Source organism: Semicossyphus pulcher, unplaced genomic scaffold (genome assembly GCF_022749685.1).
Source record: "Semicossyphus pulcher isolate SPU_LCO1_2020_fin unplaced genomic scaffold, fSemPul1.0.p SCAF_7, whole genome shotgun sequence".
Classification (NCBI taxonomy): Eukaryota; Metazoa; Chordata; class Actinopteri; order Labriformes; family Labridae; genus Semicossyphus; species Semicossyphus pulcher.
Window position 1 is genome coordinate 13,804,106 of NW_027211748.1, and position 19,255 is coordinate 13,823,360.

A 19,255-nucleotide genomic window follows, 5' to 3' on the forward strand; every position below is an offset into this window, starting at 1 on the left:
GGAGTGTGAACAACCAGACAAGCATTACATTTTTGCAGAACATTTTCCAATCCATTAATTTCCATTTATTGCTATATGCTATGAAAATCAATTCATAAACTCCCAAACTGATAATTATAAAATATCACAGCAAACAACACGTTTAGGTAAACGTTTTGGAAATAATTTAATATATATTTTTGACTTTTTAAAAAATGTATGTTCCATAAAACTGAATTACAACCAAACAATTATGTGACGCATGTGTGTATGTGTATTTCACAGCACAAGATAGCTAATGGAGTTACATAGTTTGTTTTTCAGTGATACATTAATACATCGTGAACCTCGTAACTGATTTTGTACTATATAGAAATGAATAGAAATCAATGGCAGCCAGAATTGTATAAATGAATACATTACGTTATCCAAAGTCGTGGCATGGTTTGCAGATTGGTTAGCTTTGATGTAAAGTGTCCATAATAGAAAATGGGCTAAAAGATAAAAATCCACTTGTATATGGTAAATATATATGTGTCATAACTATTGCATTAAAGCTGTATGGCGTTGAGCGGCTGATATTTCTTCCCTAAACAAAGGCTCCATGTATCATAAAACAAACATTGTTATAAACAGCATAGTGCCCTATTACAATATAGGAATGTTATTATAGTAGTAGATAAAAATACCACTTAAAGGCCAACATCATGACTGCAGGCACAGTACAATACCTCATAGGAGCACATAGGAATGATGTAGCCTATTGATTTTTCAAACTGCAGTTCTGTATATCTGTTTTTCATTGCATAGGAGAATATAATTATGTGTATATATTATGTATTGTCACAGTTTCAACAGATGCCTTCCTTTAACTGAAGACATTGTCCCTGCTGCAAACTGAAATTTGATTGAATTGACCCTGCCTTTATTCTGAAAGCGCACCATGCCTCCTCCGCTGCTGCCAATAGAGACGGGGCAAATTGAATCCTGATTTTACGGTCGTGATCGGGGACCAGAATTGTAACCGACTTGGCTCCCCAAAAACACAAAACTATAACTGAGTTGACTGCAAATGGTTTGGCTTTGTCGATGAAATTACACTTCAGAGCTGAAAGCCCATTAGGATTTGACTGTAAGCTGCAAAACATGAGCATTAAATTGCCATTTGTGAACAAATATGATGTAATCTTAATGACAAACTGGACAACTGCATATTTGTGCACGGCAGTTCCTCAATTATTCAGTCATGATTTGTTGACTGCTTTGGATACGGCTGCAGGCGACGTACTTTTCTGTCTAGCAAAAAAAGGAGATACAAATGCATTTCATAATGTTCAGATTTATTCACTCGAAGGCTATCATTAGAACCATTACACCCATCATAATCCCCAACAGCACACCTAACTAATATTCGAGGAGACGTGATCTACCACCAGCTGTGTCCTAGTCGTGAGCAGAGGTGTCTCTGCACAGCCACCTTTCTGCCCGGGAAGCGTGCAATTTTTAATATGCTGTCTGAGCTCTGTCATTTGGCTTCAAAATATCATGTGAAGCTTCTGTTGTCATTTCTCTACAATCGATGTACTGCAAGGAAAATGATCTGCCCAGCTGGAGGCAGGTTTATGGTAACATTTTCCTCTGGTTTCTAAAGTTCAGCCCCATGCAGCTTTCTTTTGAACGTGATATTATACCGTTAGTAGGAGCTTTCAATCTTCCCCAACACCTCTCCTATTTTTAGATCCTTACTTTTCAGCGTTGTAATAAAAGAGCTACCTCAGTGGTGCAAAAGATATATTTGCCTGAGAAACGTCTGACTAAGAACAAACACTCGATCGCCAAGTTTGGAACTATTAATGTCCTAAATATCTCTTCTCTTCCTCTCGTGAGCCAAAGTACATAGCCGGGTCAGTGGTCTCCGTTACACGTGGCTTCAATAAAAAACAGTCCCCCTGGCCGCACAAGGGAAACGTGAATTTGGGTCAAATTCACCAGGTGGAAAGTGAGAGGATTAGTGCAGAGCTTGCATGTTTTCTGAGGCGTAGTTTTACATAATAAAGAAAAGCGAAGTGAGAGAAAGCAGATGTAATGATGCTGATCCACTGGCATATATTCTTATTTAGAGACACAATGTTTATGTATGGCCTTCTACGGAAAGTGTAAACTCTCTATTTCACTTGACCGGACCCAGGAGAGATGTGTTTTATTCATTCTGGTCAATGCAGTATATATGTAAATAACCACAGCCGGCCCTTGTCTCTGTTTTCTCTTTTCTTTTTCTTTCTCTAACATGATGAAGTTGTCAGAAAATGCTTTGCTTTGCTTTTTCTGCTGCAGCCTGTCATTCTTGCGTGCATTTAAAGTGCAATCAAAACCCAAAGAAACAGCACAAAAGAAGTAAAAGCGAGGCTCAGTTTAGCTGCTGACTCATCTAAAGGCTATAAAGAAATTTAACAGCAAGAGATCAGACTTTATCATAAGAACAGGCTCCATGCTGTTAATTATAGGTCTTGATGAAACCTCCAGTTTAAGCCAGTGTGAAATTATAGCAGCGCCTAAACATCATGCTCTACTCATACTTCTCTTAACTTCCTCATATGACCACAGCCTTTAGTAACTCCATTTGTGCTAATTAACACTGGGGGAGTCTAAATACCACCCATACATACGCATTACATTACCTGATTGCTATTGCTTTCCTCTGCATCATATTTCCTGTCTTAACTTGTTTAGCAAACATACACAATTACTTTGCGGTTGTGTTGTGTGAATTCGTTTTATAAGCTATTTAGTTGGTATTTATTACACATTCTAATTCACTGCAACAGGACAGCCATTGCTTTGAAATTGTTGCTAATTTCCCTCGTTGCTGACTGAGAATTATCTGCAGAAATACAAGAAAACAGCAGGCTAAATTCTGCACAAATCTGAACATCAGATGTTCCTTTGGATTAAAGCAGTGGTGATTAAATTTTTTTGGGTGGTAGAGTTTCTGTGGCGTGGCCGCAGAGACCCCAACAGAGAGAACACAGTTTCAGAATGCAAGTCCCTTCACCTCGACACGTAGTCTTTGATTTGGTCTTCTAATGCGTTGTGTGTGTTCCCCCTTCAAATGTGCCATTCACATTATGGGAAAAAAAACCCCTCAAGTAATAACGTGGGGCTGTTTCAACAAACATCCATGTGGTAAATAAGTGGGTAGCTGGGAATGCTGCGGTAAATATGTCTTGAGTCATTATTTGGTGGTTTTACTCATTAAGATCAAAAGCCGCAAATTCAAAGGCAATCTCAGACCTTAAAGGGAAGAGCCATTCAGAGAAAAACAGAAAAATCAAAGGATTTAGACCGAGTTTTCTGAGGATTTCTATGGGATTTAATAAATGCTCTTGTTCCATAAGACCGTAACAATCTCTGTTCTGTCTGCATTGAGAGGAAGCTCATTACGTCATCCATTTCCCAGCGTATTGTGTAGCATCTACAGTTGTGTTATCATGGGCCAGCATGAAAGGGTGGGAATTGTGATCTTGATGGTCATGTATAGGCGGTTCCCATGATGGACTCGATTATGAGGCTCGGCTTTGAGTGAACTCTTCTATTAAGACAATGAATTAAATCAATGAGGACCAGGAGGATTGGTTAAAATGAACTTTGTAATTCCATTACATTGATTAGAGTGTATTCTTCTAGTCTTCTTCAGTAACTAATAGCTATATTCAGACTATCCTACTTAATACAGTTCATTCATTAAAACTTAGAAATGTGTTAGTGATTTTAGTAATGTGACAATCACTTCCCAGGAAACATGTAGGACCTCAAAGAAACACATAGCCTAACTTCTCCCCTCAAAAAATATATTTTTTAGCAATATTGTAAACATAAGCATCTATAATTAATTTATTATTATTCATATTTACATACGCATCCGTGGACAGATGTGTTTTTCCAAGTTTTAGACACCACACATTTTAGAATGACTTGATTATCTTAGTATGCTAACGTAGCTGACACTTAGCCTGATGTTAGCTTAGTGTAATGTTTGTAATTTGAGGCACATACAGTGTATTATGTTATGTTGGCATGTTAGTGTTAAAGTATTTCCCTCTCATACAAATATCAGAAAACATTTTTCCCATTTTCATGTGTCATATTTCCTCTATTACTTCACACTCTTTACTAACAGCTGATGTTCGTTTTAGCTAACGTTAGCTAAACATCACTTAAGGCTACACCTGTCAGTTTGTACATGTAAATGCCTCTTTGACTTCTGACTCTAGAGTTAAAGCTAATTATAGTTTAAGCTAACATTAGCAAGGTAACAATTACACCTGGCAGTTATAGTAGTTCTACATTTTTAATAAAAAATAATGTAGACCAAGCTACAAGATTTGAGTGAGAATTTAAACACTCATATTTAAGTGTGCCTTTTTTCAATTTACAAAAAAAACTCTTTAGCGCTGACTGAAGGTCACATTTTTACCCTTGATACTGAAGATAGAAAATCAATCTTTCTTTAATTAGGCTTATATGACTTCTAGAAAGATTTAGCCTCTACTGACCCGTCATGTTACAGTTTACATCCATCAGTGGTTCACACAGAATGAATGTGTAAATGTGGCCGAGACGGGTGATATTTTTGTATATTGTAAATATTTGAAATACCTGTTCCTGCCAACCCTCTCATAAAAAGTCTGCGCGAAGTCAGGGTGAATGCAGCAGGTCATTGTCTGGAACATTCACTGCGAGCAAGGCGGCGGGGTGAGGATGTTGTGTTTAGTGTTTGAGGGGAATTTAGCTGCTTTACACTCTTTACTGCTCGCCTCAGTTGCCTGTATTAAGTTTTCTGCTATTGCCTTTGTAATGCAGAAACATTCTCATAAATGTTGTAGAGATATTTACCAAGAAACAGTCACCATTACTGAAGACTCCTGTGAGTCCAACAAGGACAATCTCCCGCTGTGAGGTACATGTATGACAGGCAATTCCGGAAAATTCCAGGACCTAAATGTGCTGAAATTGTCTAGAAAATGTCTGAGAGGAGCTTCTGTTTCTCTGCTGAGGATGTGATTTTCAGTTAGGCTTCTTGCCACAGCATAATAAACAGCTTCCCGAGGGGTAAAGCCAGGGTAGATCAGATAAGGAAAAAATAAAACAAGACAGATGTCATAAAATTCCCTACAGGCAATGTTGAGATATTCCGTTGACAACAACAGGAAGGATGTGAGGTCACAGTGACCCTGACCTTTAAACACCAAAATCTGATCAGTTCATCCTTGAGTTCAAGTGGACGTTTGTGCCAAATTTGAAGATATTCCCTGTTGGCGTTCTGGAGATATTACTGTCACAAGAATGGGATGGAAATAGTGTCCAGAAAAGATTTAAGGATATGGTGATGTCACAAATTGTGTCATAATTAGAGTATTAATTACTGAGTTATGGGGAAACAATGTTTTTTAAAAGGTTTATAGCGATCTTTACATTTTACACCTGAATTCTTATCAGTTCATCCTTGAGTTGAAGTGGGTATTTGTGCCAAATTTGAAAGGTGCTGCTCCAACAATTGGATGGGTGGTCTGACAGAAAACTTGAAAACATAGGGCCTCCATCTCCTGCTGACACCACCATGGAGGCATCAAAATAGGTACTATATCGTTCTCTAAAAATCTTTTTTTTCTGTCAAAAATACCCACAAACTATCCGAATAGTGAAAAGACAAGTCATTTAGAAGCTACAGACTGTTAGCCATAGTATCCATTCATACTGTATTATCAATTTCGGCCTTTAAAGTGTCTTAGGAGTAGCTTTCAATTTCAGAGTCCTGCAGTCTCTATTTGGAAGTTATGTAGTCCTCCATTTTTCGTGCCCATGAGACTTTTGGCGAGAGCCGACTCTCCTCACAGAAGTTAGATCAAGCACGGAAAGCGAATTCAGCTCTGCACAATAGATAAAATCTGACAAGCAACATGGATCCGGGCTTGTCTCCTCTCTGGATCTTTTTGGCTCACAGAACTTCGCCTTTCCTCCGACCTTGGGACGTCTGTAAAAATGCTCTTATATGGAGAAAAGTACTGAACAAATAAGTGTAATGTACCAGAGTCGCTGCTTTCCAACTGTGTGATTTGCTCCAAAAATATCAGTGTTTCTCAGCCCCCAAAACAAGCTTATCTGAAAAAGCATCTCATTCTATACTTTAAGCACTTGGTGAAGAACTGGGGAACATTTGTTTTAATTTAGTTTCCACTGATGACTGTTTATCTTACAGCGTAGTTATTGTGAATGTTGATCTGTTGTTGTGCAGCGAGTCTATCCTTTTCCACAAAGAGGCTTAAACACAGGGAAAAATGGAAACAGATGGTTATTGTCCGATGTGAAAAGGGGAAGAAAATAGGACAGGGAAAAAAAAAACCATTCATAGCATCTAATGATTCCCTCCAATGGTAGTTGAGGGTTAAGTTTTCTTCAAGACAAAAACACAGAAAGCAAAATAAACTATACAATACTAAAAAAAAACACTGGTCTGGCAGAAAGCACTGTGGTTGAATAAAGCCATAAGTTTATTTCAACAACATCATATAGTAGGTAGTGGTTAACTTTTAGGAAAAGAGGAAATGGGTCATCTTTGCGTGCCAGCGAAAGGAATCCTGTCACTCAAGTAGGAGTTCTGGGACTGCCTCTATTTTTAGTACCTGCAGCTCAGACGCATACCATACGGTTTAACCCTGACAGCAAACACAGACGCAATAAATAATAAATCCACCAAACACGAATATTATCCTCTCAAGGGTTGGTTGGAAGTCATTAATTTGCAAAGCAGCTCAGGAGGAAAATTGGGCAAAATAAACCGTTTATGCAAAAGCACATAGTGGAATAGATGCTCGTGGAAAATGAGCAATCTTAAAGGTGGGCAGGGACTTTAGTGCTTCTCTCTTTCCGAGCTAGCTTCTGTTCCACTCGCCTAATACGTGTCTTTAAAGGGTTTCTTTAATTGGTCTTTCTGAAAAGCTGAAACATGAAGCACTAGGGGGGCTTTCTCTCTATGTTCTGAGATAACTCTAAAGTGGAATCTGCTCCTGTGTTGGATAATTACTCTCCGGTGTTTACGGTAATGCCTTACAAGTCATTTTCTCAGGGGTGTGACCGTGTTTGACTGACATCTCCGTCACTCTCAGGTTAGTTGTCTTGAACCTGTTGGGGCAGAACAAATTACACCTTTGCCTTTATTATCTAAATGTTATGTTAACTAACACAGTTCCGAGTGTTACTCCACCCAACTTCAACATGCACATGATGATGAGGTCTCATCATTGAAACCACACTTGCGCAGGTGTGGCTGAGTTTGGCGGCGCCTAAAAAGAGCACTTCTTTTGAGTCATAAGCTGCAACTTTCTGCAATTCTGTACTATTTCTTTCATATACACACACAAGTTGCTGTTGCACTGCATTTCATGTGTAATTTATATTGGAAAACTACATCTATCTATTTTCAACTGCTTGTCCAGGTTCAGGTCGCAGTGGTAGCAAGCTTAGTAAGGTATTCCAAACGTCTCTCTCCCCAGCAACATTTTAAAACTCTGGCGTTCCAAGGCCAGATGCATCATTCCTCATGCTCTAGGTCTACCTTGGGGTCTCTTTTTAAGTTGAATTTGCCCCAAAAACTTTGAAAGGTTTTCCCATTTAAAATTGTACATTTGATCTATTGGTTAAGAATGAAATTGAGCAACTTCTTCTCGCTGTACAAGAGAACATCCAATTCCTTTGTCACTCTTCATAGTGTTGCCCTACATTAGGACGTTCCGGGGGAGTTTTAATACTACCGATACTGTTTTAATACAGATTATGACCCCAATCCTCTAACAGCTCCATTTGGCTAGAAACAGCTCGAGCTTTTTGTTGAAATTGAAGCTGGTTAATGGGTGTACAATCTCAGATCCCATCAGTTATAGTCTGAGGACGATATAGCCTCTGGGGATAACGGTGAACATGCCGGTGTGTAGCCAGCGGTTAGCGATAAATGACTTCCAGTCAAAACGTCCTTTTCCGCATGCTGCATTGTTTACAGAAAAATAACCCGTTTTTCCTGTGATTTACTTTAATTAACGGGTCTTGCCTTTGCCGAAAGCTTTGTCAGGTCTGTCCTCAAGAGGAGAAGAAAACTACTTCGTTTGTTGAACGGAGGTCAGATCGATCATTTCTGATGCATTTGAGGACGTCGTGAAATCTGAACGCTGAGCGGCTTTCATGACAACGCGTCAAGGGATTTTATCTCAGTTGTAGGCTGTTAGCATGCAGACGTCTGTTTAGAGGTAAGTCGTTGTCAGATGACCGCTGACGGGAGCTGGTATGTCATTACGGTGCATTACGTTCCGCCTGCTTTTGCTCTCCATACAGACTGTTTTTCCTTCATACACCGCCTGCTGACACGTGATTGGTCAATATTACTCATACTACCTACGTACTAAAATCCACGTCCCTGCCTACAGAGTCTACATTTCTATGTAGAATCTGTAAATAGAGATGAATGGGTGTGTGAAATAATATACAATCTTAAACAAACATTTATTTCCATTATTTATTTATGTATTCCTCTTATTTGTTGAGTTATTGTAGTTCTCTGCTGTATTTTCCTTCATTGTTAATATATGGTTACTTGCCTTGTCAGATTTCCTAGACTGTGCAACCTTTACTCTCTCATGCAATATATTTATGTGTTTTATTTACGAGCCTCATGGGAGCTGTAGTCTTTGAATGCTTACACAACAAACATTTGTCTGTTGTCTCTGTTTTAATGTTTCTGCTCACTAAATAACTTTAAAATATGGACAGATGATCTCAGGACTTTCCAGGAAGAGCGCTAAAGGAATACCTTCAGAGCAAACATTTGCAGTACATAAGCTAGCCTTAGAGTGTGCTGTCAGATAGTCATGAATGGCCTTACACACAGCCAACATTTTGATCCAAAATACCATTCAACACTACAATATAATATCTCGCACTGTCACAATTGTCAAAAACCTCTCACCCACCTGTGTCGCTTGAAAACACACATCTAACCCACAAGTGAGCCTAATTGTTTAATCAATAAGAGCACGACACACATCACTGCCATCCGTGACTTTGAGGAGCTTTGTGTAAAAATTACCTTCATGCTCAGGTGAATATGTTCAGAAAACATGACTCAGTTTTTGACTGCCACTCAGCCGTCCTCACAGCTCCTTTCTAAACAGCGCTGCCTCCAATGATAATCATGGCATTTCACAGCCACAGGTATGACAGTGCGGGGAGAGAAGCTGAAAGAGGCTGCTGCAGCGCTGGTTTCAGGCGGCGTGTGCTCTAAGTGCAGGCTCTTGTCATCTGAAATGCTACAAATTGATGGAAAATACAGGTACGGCGTGCTACCTGGTGGGAGCAGAGGCAGAAGTATTGCATGATATTGATTTGATAGCTCCATTACAAATGGTATATGTCTGCAGTACAAACACAGATATAGTACGTTTATGCTTTTTCTGTTAGGCCTTAAACATGACATTTTATTGAAAAATTGGTGCGTTTACGACTACATTAAAGGTCATTCCAGGAGCTATGACAATAATAGACAAATGCTAACATATGCACATCCATAAACATACTCAACTCCATTAAAACTGACGGTTGAGCGGTGCACATTTGAAGTGGAAAGGAGTTGCTTAGTCTTTTTCCAAGATAAGAGTAGCAAAGGTGACAGTTTTGTAAAGCAACCGTGGCAGCCACATCAGCCTGGGCCCATGGCGAACATGTTTGACATGATTCAAGAGCGCATTTCATGCCATGACATATGTCTGGGGACGAAATTGAGACTGAACAGCAGGGAGAATAAATACGCCAATCAAGGCGACTGTCAAAGTCTCATTGGTCTTCATATTTTATGATTCACGCCTTTCAAGTGGGGTTGTTTCGGATATCAGTTTTTCAACCTCTTCTTTTCACATGCCTGCCATATGTGGAGGTCTGAGGACGCACTACTGTGGTAGTATTGAAGCATAAGGCTTCATGACAGATACTTTACACATGCCAGACTGTTAGACGATGGAAGACTGTGAGACAACGATAAAATGTTCATATTAAAAGCATTTACCCCTCTGCAGGCGCCAGACAGTCTGACACTGGCTCAAATTGATTCTTAATTGGGTTTGTATGGACCCTGGATCTACTGTTGATGAGCACACTGAAAAGCGGACATCCACGGCTTCAGCTCTCGCTCCACAGAAACATGATAACACAACCGACCTGGCGGAGAGGAAAACGACTTCTTAAAGTTCTCCATTTAAAAAAAAATAGTAATTATGAAACGGGTAATCTGCACATCTTGAAAACGGATTTAAAAGAATGATCCATCATCCAGACATGGCAGAACAAAGCTACTGACTCAAAGGGATGTCATTACTCATCACAAGTCACAACCAGTTGGCATTAACCAGCTGTGTAGCTAGATGTCTTTTTGGGAGGCTTGTTTTTTTTTGGTCGTCATAAATCACTCAGAGTTGCTGTGGAATGCAATCCAGTCCTCTGGAACAGCTTGGTCTTGGTAGAGGTGATTTTCTGTTTCTAGGCTGACATTCCTCATTATCTATTTTGGCTTGCCTTGCGTGCACACTGGGTCGTGGAAAAGGCTGGTTAAAAAACTGAGGAGTGAGGGGGAGAGGGGCTTGAACGCTCCCCTGTGCCCCCCTACCACCAACCTCTCCAGTGAAGCTCAGCATGCCGCTATTTGAAGAGGAAGGGAGGGGGGGAGCTTTTACCCTACCTTTGCCTTGCTTATGAATTTTTCTCCCCGGTCACAGGAGAGGCTTGTTACCAGAGCAAGCAGACATAGAGGAGAGCCATGCTGCAAAGCTTTATTCAAGCTGAGGGGAGAATCTGCTGTGGATTAAGGCTCGTCCACAGTCTGGTCTGGTCTTAATTTCACTCCTTTTGAGTAGTCAGACTCAACGGGTGCTTCTTATTACTGTCCTACCTTTGAAGGCGCGCTGCAATTTCATCAATTTCAGGAGTCGACGATGATGAAATGTCTAATAATAATAACAATAATAATGCATTCAATTGATTTGTGCGTTGATGCTTATTGGCAACATTTTTTAATTATTTTAATGATGACATAAAAACTCAATAAGCTAAAAACAAATCTGTCGTATTGGCAGACTATGAAATACTGCTACAAGACTATTTCTCATATAATATAGATGTTATCATGAGCGTATTTAGATTTGATCAGTGTTATCCAAAGCATTTTGAGATTCAGCTGGCGTCTGCATACAGGTGCAAGTGATTTATAAATACAACAGCACTAAATGGGCCTCAATCCATACACCTGATGTTTTATATAACTCACAATTACTAATAAAATGTAAATGTCTCATAATGACCTTCAGAACATTTGATAGCTGTGAAATGCTGAGCATTTTTAATTTTAAAGCAGTCTGTATAAAACACTGTGACAGAGATGTAAACAGGATGGAGGTCAATGAGGCTACATTGAAGACATTATGTAAATTTAAAAAACAGTGCATGAGATCATAACGAGCTTCTCCACAGTTAATCAGGGAGCAATTACGAGAATGTTAAACTCTTGATGGAGGTTGTAGCATATACAAGAGCGGAGCGGTATTCAATGGGAGAAAATGGAGCTCGATAGAGCTTAATGTAATATATCACTCATAATACCTCAAAAAGTGTCCATGTGATCATAATACGCTTGTTAACAGCTGATCAGTGTGCTATACTGAGAATGTTAAAGCCTTGATGGAGGTTGTGGTGTGTACAAGTATTGAGTTATGATTTAAATGGTAGTAAATGGAACTATAGTCTTCCGTGTAGTATATCAATTAAAATCCCTCTCATACAGTACCGTGTATGTGATCACAATGAGCTTGTCTGAAGTTAATCAACGAGCAAAACTGAGCATTTTAAACTTTTAATGGAGGTTGTAGTGTATACAAGTGCTGAGTTAGAATTCAATGGGAGCAAATAGAACTATGGGCTTTATTGTAATATGTAAAATATAATAACTTATAAAACAAACATGTTATCATAATGAGCACGTTTAAAGCTGATCAGTGTGAAATACTTTATTTTTTACTTCTGATGGAGGACGTAATGTATATAAGCACTGAGTTATAAATTCAGTGGGAGTCAATGGAACTCTATAGGCTTAATTGCAATACATTTTAATTACTCATAAACTGTACATTTGATCATAATGCCTTTGTTAACAGCTAATCAGTGTGTACATTTTAAACATTTGATGGATGATGTAATTTAATAAGCAATAAGTTATGAATTCAATGGGAGTCAATGGATTTTTATGTTATATAGAACACTTTTATTATCTTAAACTAGACGTGATCACAATGAGCTGGTCGGTAGTTAATCAGTGTGTAATACTGAGCATTTTAAACTTTTAATGGCGCATATAATTTATATAAGCACTTACATATGAATTCAATGGGAGTCAATGGAACTATGTAGACTTTAATCTGATATGTCACTAAACCAAACATGTGATCACAATGAGCTTGTTTAAAGCTGAGCATTTTGAACAATGAATGGATGGGGATGTAGAGATGAAGAGTATACAAGGGCTGAGTTATAAATTCAATGGAAGTAAATGGAACTCTATCGAAGCTGGTGCAATATATTACTGTACTTAAGCGTATATGTTATCATAAAGAGCTTATGTCCACTTGATCACTGTCTTATGCAGAGAATTCTAAATGGTTGTAGAGTCTGTTCTGTGAACAGTGGCTTAGATAAAAATAACAGTGTATTATTATTATACCGTTTCATCTTAATAATTCATAAAACACCACATTAATCGAAAAGAAAATCTTCTTTGTGGCCGCATCGAGAGATTAATCAAAGGTCTTTTTATGCATTATTTCTGAACACCAGGAAGAACTATGTATGCGTTGATATATGGAGGGTGTTTGTAGTACAACCCCTCTTTAGAAGGAAGTGAACTAAATAAGCACTGAAGAAGAAGAATAAGTATGAAACACAATTGAGTGTGATTGCTGCAGCAAAGCAATCACACTAACAACGGTAAGAAAGAAGCCTGTTGGCATAATAAACAATCAGAAATAAACCCTTGAGTAGAAGCAGGAAGCAGTGGAGCAGGTCTGTGACTCAGCCACTTGCTTTCTAAAGTGTCTACAGTGCAATCTCGCCTTGTAGGTGTCATAAATTTGTCAAGGCACCCTGGGCTTAGCAAGCCTGCTGGGGTGGTCCTCCACCAGCCTCATCCCAGGGTGGCCTAACATCAGCCTGCAGGCCCAGCGTGCTCGTCAATGTCGCTTTGCTTTGCTGCTTCTATTCTGGTCGCCAGAGTGGAGAGTAGTAAGTGGGTGAGCGTTTGAGTGGGAGTCAGAAAAGGAGGAACCTGTTGCGAAGCCAAGGTATGTTCCAGGCACATGGTGGTCCCTTCATTTTCAGAGCAGTAAAACGCAGGGAGGAATACGTGGGAAGAATTTACAAGGTGACATTGCAAAGAGGAGTGGGATTCACAAACTGATATTGTAGGAGTGTTGTGAAAAAAGCGTCAAGATATTTGGCAGCAGGAGGTGGCCGCAGCAAAGTCGGAGCTAATAACACTGATCTCTCCCCTAAATCGAGACTTACAGTCTGCCACGCAATTGTTCTGTCTTTGTCTTTTCTAAAACGTCTTAGTCATTAATCTTGAAAACAGACATTCACATCCCCGATTGTTGCCAACAGAGCGAGGTTTGGGTGTTTTCCCAGCAACAGGATTTTTGTTATATTAATCTGCGCTGTATTTAAGCCATTTTTCATCTGTGCTGAACAAAAGGGTCAAAGTGTTGCCAAGCCAAAAGTCCAAATGTTTTTGTTTAAAGACTTCCATTAAGGATCGCTTAGTTTGCAGTTTAACACTTATTAAAAGCAGGGTATTATGTTATTATTACACCAGATTAACTGATAAAGTAGTTGAATCACTGTTTTCCTGATCAGTTCCAAATTAGGATAAACTAATTGCGATATTTAACATGCTTCAGATCTTTTTCTTGTCTGCAGACAGAACATTCCTGTCTTATGTGATAACCAAAACCCAACTGCAGGATGTGACCGCCCCGTTTTATACCCCATAAATAAGAAAGATTGTGATCTATTTGTTCCTTTATATCCCTCGTTTGGTTTTTGCGACAGCCTTAAATCCTTTGTGTAAAGTCAAATTTGGCCTTTATTATACCATTTATTGCATTCCAGCTCCGACCAAAATCCTCTTGTGCTTTAATGGCTAGATGTTTCTGTGTATTTTCACTGAAGAAAAAAAAGCTGCTGCTGCCAGATTTGTGGCCTGTTGTGGTCCAAAGGAACAGCACCACGGGGAACTTCAGAAAAACTCACTCAAATTTCAGTTTTTTGAAATACAGTCGGGCCTAGGGGGCGAGAGAATCTCCCAGCTCAATATTTCAAATCTGAGACGGATGTTAGTCTGTTTAGAAAAGAAAGGGTGAACGGCCTCCTACAAAATAAAATGTTAAATAACACAAAGCTCCACGGACGATTCACTGGCTGCATTTTGCTGGGTGCACGTGGTCACAGGGCTGACACTTAAGTAACCCCTTGACAGGTGCTGAAGTCTTATGTGTCTGAAGGGCAGCTAAAGAGTTTTCAGCATTTTTACAAGCCCAGCCTTGGTTTGTTCACCCCACACATGGCAGTGTTTTACAGTGCTCAGGCAAATGGCATGACAAGCTGCGCTCCATAATGCAGCAGTGTCCACACAGTGAATGGAGCCACTGTGGATCTCTGGAAATACATAACCATTTAGAGCATCTTTTGTGCCGTGTTTTATATTGTGTATTGATATATCTTCAAGGTTTTTTGAGTTTTATGTGAGTGTGTGTTTGTCGTAAAAGAGTTTAAGAGTTTAAAGGGGCCCTCAAACAGAGCTAGATTTGTGTAAATTAAATAATATTTTAATAATAATAATAATAATAATAATAACATACTAGCTTCCTTGCCAAAAAGTAGACAAAATGATCAATACTCCTCTCAAGCCAGTGCCTGGATCAGGTTAGCTTAGCTTAGCATATTAAAAGCATAGTGAATCAGCTAGCTTGGCCATAATGGTAGCATAGTCCCCCTATCAGCACCTCTAAAGCTCACTTACTTTCGTTTTATATCTTGTTTGTTTAATCTGTGTAATAAAGAAGTTGTGGTTTTGCAGGGTGTTAGGTGCTTGAAATTTTCTTGGAAGGGTAAAATGCATTCTGGCAACCAGCAAAGGCTTCATGAACTTACTTACACTTGGTTTTTTGGAGAGGAATATAGTAACAAGACTTAAAGAGCAGCTTCAGTCCTGTTTTAAGACATAAAATGCTCTGCTTGAAATAATAAATTGTGTCTGATGTGTTTTTTCTGTTAAATACGTTTAATTACCTTGTAAAAATCCTCCCAAGCATCTCCTCCTTCTTCTCATTCAAAATTCACGAAACCTGCATAGTCCCCGCCCACTATGCAAATTTCCAACCGTCCCCTCAGTCGCAAAAACAAAACACGTCTCTGCCATCAGTTAGTGGCAAATTGTTGAATCTTAGCTAGCTTGAAATGTAGTAATTAGTAGCAGTAACGTTAACGTTAGTAGTCAGTAGTGAGTTTGTAAAAACTACAATGATGGTTACAGCTGGTTTGCGCATCACCGAAGTGGTTGCCATAGGTTGCACATAATGATATGCATAGCATCACCCCGTACGTGACGTCTCAAACCTGCCAATCTGAAAACGTGTTGTTCAGCCTGTCCTTGGTACACTGCAGTTTAAAAGCAGACAAGCCCAGCCGTGGAGATGACTGCTGATGTTGTCCCTGATATGTCTTGTAGCACATGAGAAACACTACATGGAGATGTTTAAGGTTAAACACTGTTAATTGCCTTCAAAGATGCTGGTTGTTCTTGGACAGTTTTCTAGCTTTATGCTAAGCTAACCCTCTCCAGGCTCTTTCCTTTCATAATAAACAAACATATTAATCTTCTCATCTATCTCCCAGCATAACAATAAACGCTGGTATTTCCCCAGATATTAATCGATTTCTTTAACCAACTATTTCATGTTAGAACTGAGCTCTTACGATCTTCTTTGGAGTCAGTTCTGTTTTTTCTTCTTTCCACAACATTCACAGACTCTGGCATAATATAAAGCCCCAAACACCGGAAAAGACGTTTATACGCGACATAAACCGTGCAATAGATGTTGCAAATGCTTGTGAAGATTGAACAGGATTCCATTCCCGCTTCCCGAGATGTCTGAACTATTGAAAGAGAGAAAATAAGCCTTTGTATGTTGTTGTTCAGCGAATGTGAAAAGATAAAACAAAACAAAAATAGGCGGCTTGTTGACAACAAGAGTCTGAACTGTGGATCTGAATATTTACATTTATGCAACAGTGCCTTTACGATTTTGAAAGCTAACCCACATATCCCTGAGTAAACGCAGTGTATAGTAAAATATAAGGGAGGCTTGCAGCATGCATATGCACAGTAAACATTGATTAGTTCCTTCATGGGATAGAACCCCTACTCCCCCATCTCTGCTTCTAATGTTGCTCATTGGAAATATGCTAATGAGACCCGTCACGATCGCTGATTCCCTTTGAACTTTTTATTTCGTCACGGGCTGACTGAAATCACAGAGGTAGAGAGCAGGAGGTTTTCTGCCGCAAGCCCACGGCCCCTCTCCCACCATCTGCCGGACCTCATTTCATTTGAATAATAAATGATAGCCCTTTTTTTCTCTGCTACACAGAGGCGCTTCGGCTCTTCATATGTTTTCACAGTTCAAGGAAAAACGGCCACCAGCCATGACGGAGGATTGTTGTCTCTCACTGTAAAGCCCTGCCCAGGGTCTACAGGCCACACCAGCCTGTAGCGGCGGCACACAGACTTTACACAGTGATTCAAAGCTGAAATGTATTCTTCTAAGCCGCACTGAGGGGATTGGATTCTTCCTTTATTTTGAGAAAGCGCACATGAATTGAAAAGCCGGGGCATCCTGTTTTTCTTTAAGAACAAAAAGATACCGAAAAATATTTTCATGCTGGGTTAATTCCTTCAAATGAAAAAAAAGTACAGTCCTCAAGGATAAGAGCAGAAATAGATTTAGTGAACAGGATATGCCCATATGGTTGCATTCTCCCTGTTGATCTTGTATCAGATAAGAAGAGGAGCATACTCAATCATTGCTACATGGCAATTTTTAGGCTCGTCCGTCTGTGTGCAGGAAATAAAATGATAAAAAAAAGGGCTTATGGTAGAGGCTTTGACTTTTTTTTGCACAGATAAGACTCCTTACTGTCAATTTACATAGGTACCAGCTGGAGACGTGCTGAAGCAAATCTAATTCAAACTTTTCAAACCTCAAAGACACACAGCAATGCTCCAAATACCAATAAAGCCACTGGCCTCTGCCCACTGGTGTTCTTCCCACCGCCACACTTTATAACCCCAGCTCTCAAGTGTTGAGATTGGAACATGTGCTCACCAATGGATTCAAATAGAGTCAATGGGCGCCTCTTTCCCCTTCAGCAGTCAGCATGTGGATCTCAAATAGCAAGGAAGCGTGATTAGCATGCACATACTTGGTTAGAATTCAATCCATTATAATTTCCACTTCATATGAAACAGAATGAGAATATAAATGTTAACAGGATGCTAATCCTCCTTTTGTCAGAAACAAAACAAATGATGTCTGAACCTTACAGTGTACATTCACTTTGAAGAGAATATTTTATGGGACTGTAAAAGCCATGGTTTTTATTAAGTGCAAACGCCCTGGCCAGTCTGTGGAAAGGGAATATGGAGAGAGTACGTAAATCTGGTCCCCTGCTGTGCCCCTCCACCAGCTTTTAGAATGATTGTCCTCTGCAGGTTTCTAGAAGCCTGGAGACAGGGAATGCCCTTGACACACTAGGTAAGAGAGAAAAAAGAGAAACCAGCTGAAACCCGAGGGATCAGCAGGAGCAGTGAAGCAGGTTGTTCCATTTCCCCTTCGTTTAAAAACTGCTGCCAAGCTCTGCATAGGCTTGGACCCATGTGCCTGGCCAGGAACAATGGGAGCCAGCGAGAATTAATGAAACAATTATCGGCAAACCTTGCAATTAAGCAGCTCTCCAAATTCTACTCTGCATGAGTTGCTTACAGAATATCAGTTTGGATAAAATATACATAGGTACCATAATAGAAAAACACAGGCTGTAATAGCCTCAGAGGGTCTGTGGGGCTCCGGGGACAAAGAGATGGGCCTCCCTTTCCCCTTCCTGTTTCCCTTTCCCATCAAAACTATTAGGAGTGATAATGAGCGAGCGTGCATCCCAGCTGCTGCCCTGCGCCGGCATTTCAATTAGCCGGGTGTTTAAAATATTTCATTATCATAGTTAAAGTGTGATCACTGCTCCATACCAACAGAGTGTAGGCAACACTCCAGACAATAACATGGTGCTAATCGCTGGGATAAGCCTGAGCCCTACTGTGAAAACATTACGTATTGTCACCTTTGATCAAATACTCAGGAGGAATGGCACTAACATGAAACAGCAGGGTTGCAGCTCGTTGCAGCATTTGGTAGTGTTTTGATTCATTCCCGATTCTGAAATGGGTTTTTTGATCTAATGTGACATTGGGGTGCACAACCTTTGGGTACCTATTAGGTCTAATTTCATGGTTAGCGTGGCTTGTTAGTTAAACTGGTCATCGTGCCAACTGAGCTAACACACTGGAAATCTATGCGGCTGTACAACGGCTCAACACGGTATGAACATGCTTTGTCAAAGGTGAATCTGACATTTTATAATTAAAAATAAATATAAGAATGTGTAATATCTGTTAAAAGAAATGTGTAAAAAAATAACTAAAAACTGAGGCAAACAGAAGTAACTACAGCTAAAGTATGACTGCTAGCCTACATCAAGCAAAAGCTAGTAGGAGAGATAGCAACAGCTAGCTTTAGCTGAAACCAAAGTTTAAATTTCCCAGGTTGTTTAAAACTAGTATCTTGGTTATTCACTTAAATAATCCACATGGCGTTAACAGATGAGGCAATTAGCTTAACCTTCATTATAAACATTTTAAACATTTTTATCTTTGCAGTAAATACAAAACTGCGGGAAAGAGACGTAACTACAACTAAAGTATGACTGCTAGCCAACATCAAGCAAAAGCTAGTAGGAGAGATAGCAACAGCTAGCTTTAGCTAAACCCAAAGCTAAATCTACTTGCTTAAATTCCCAGGTTGTTTAA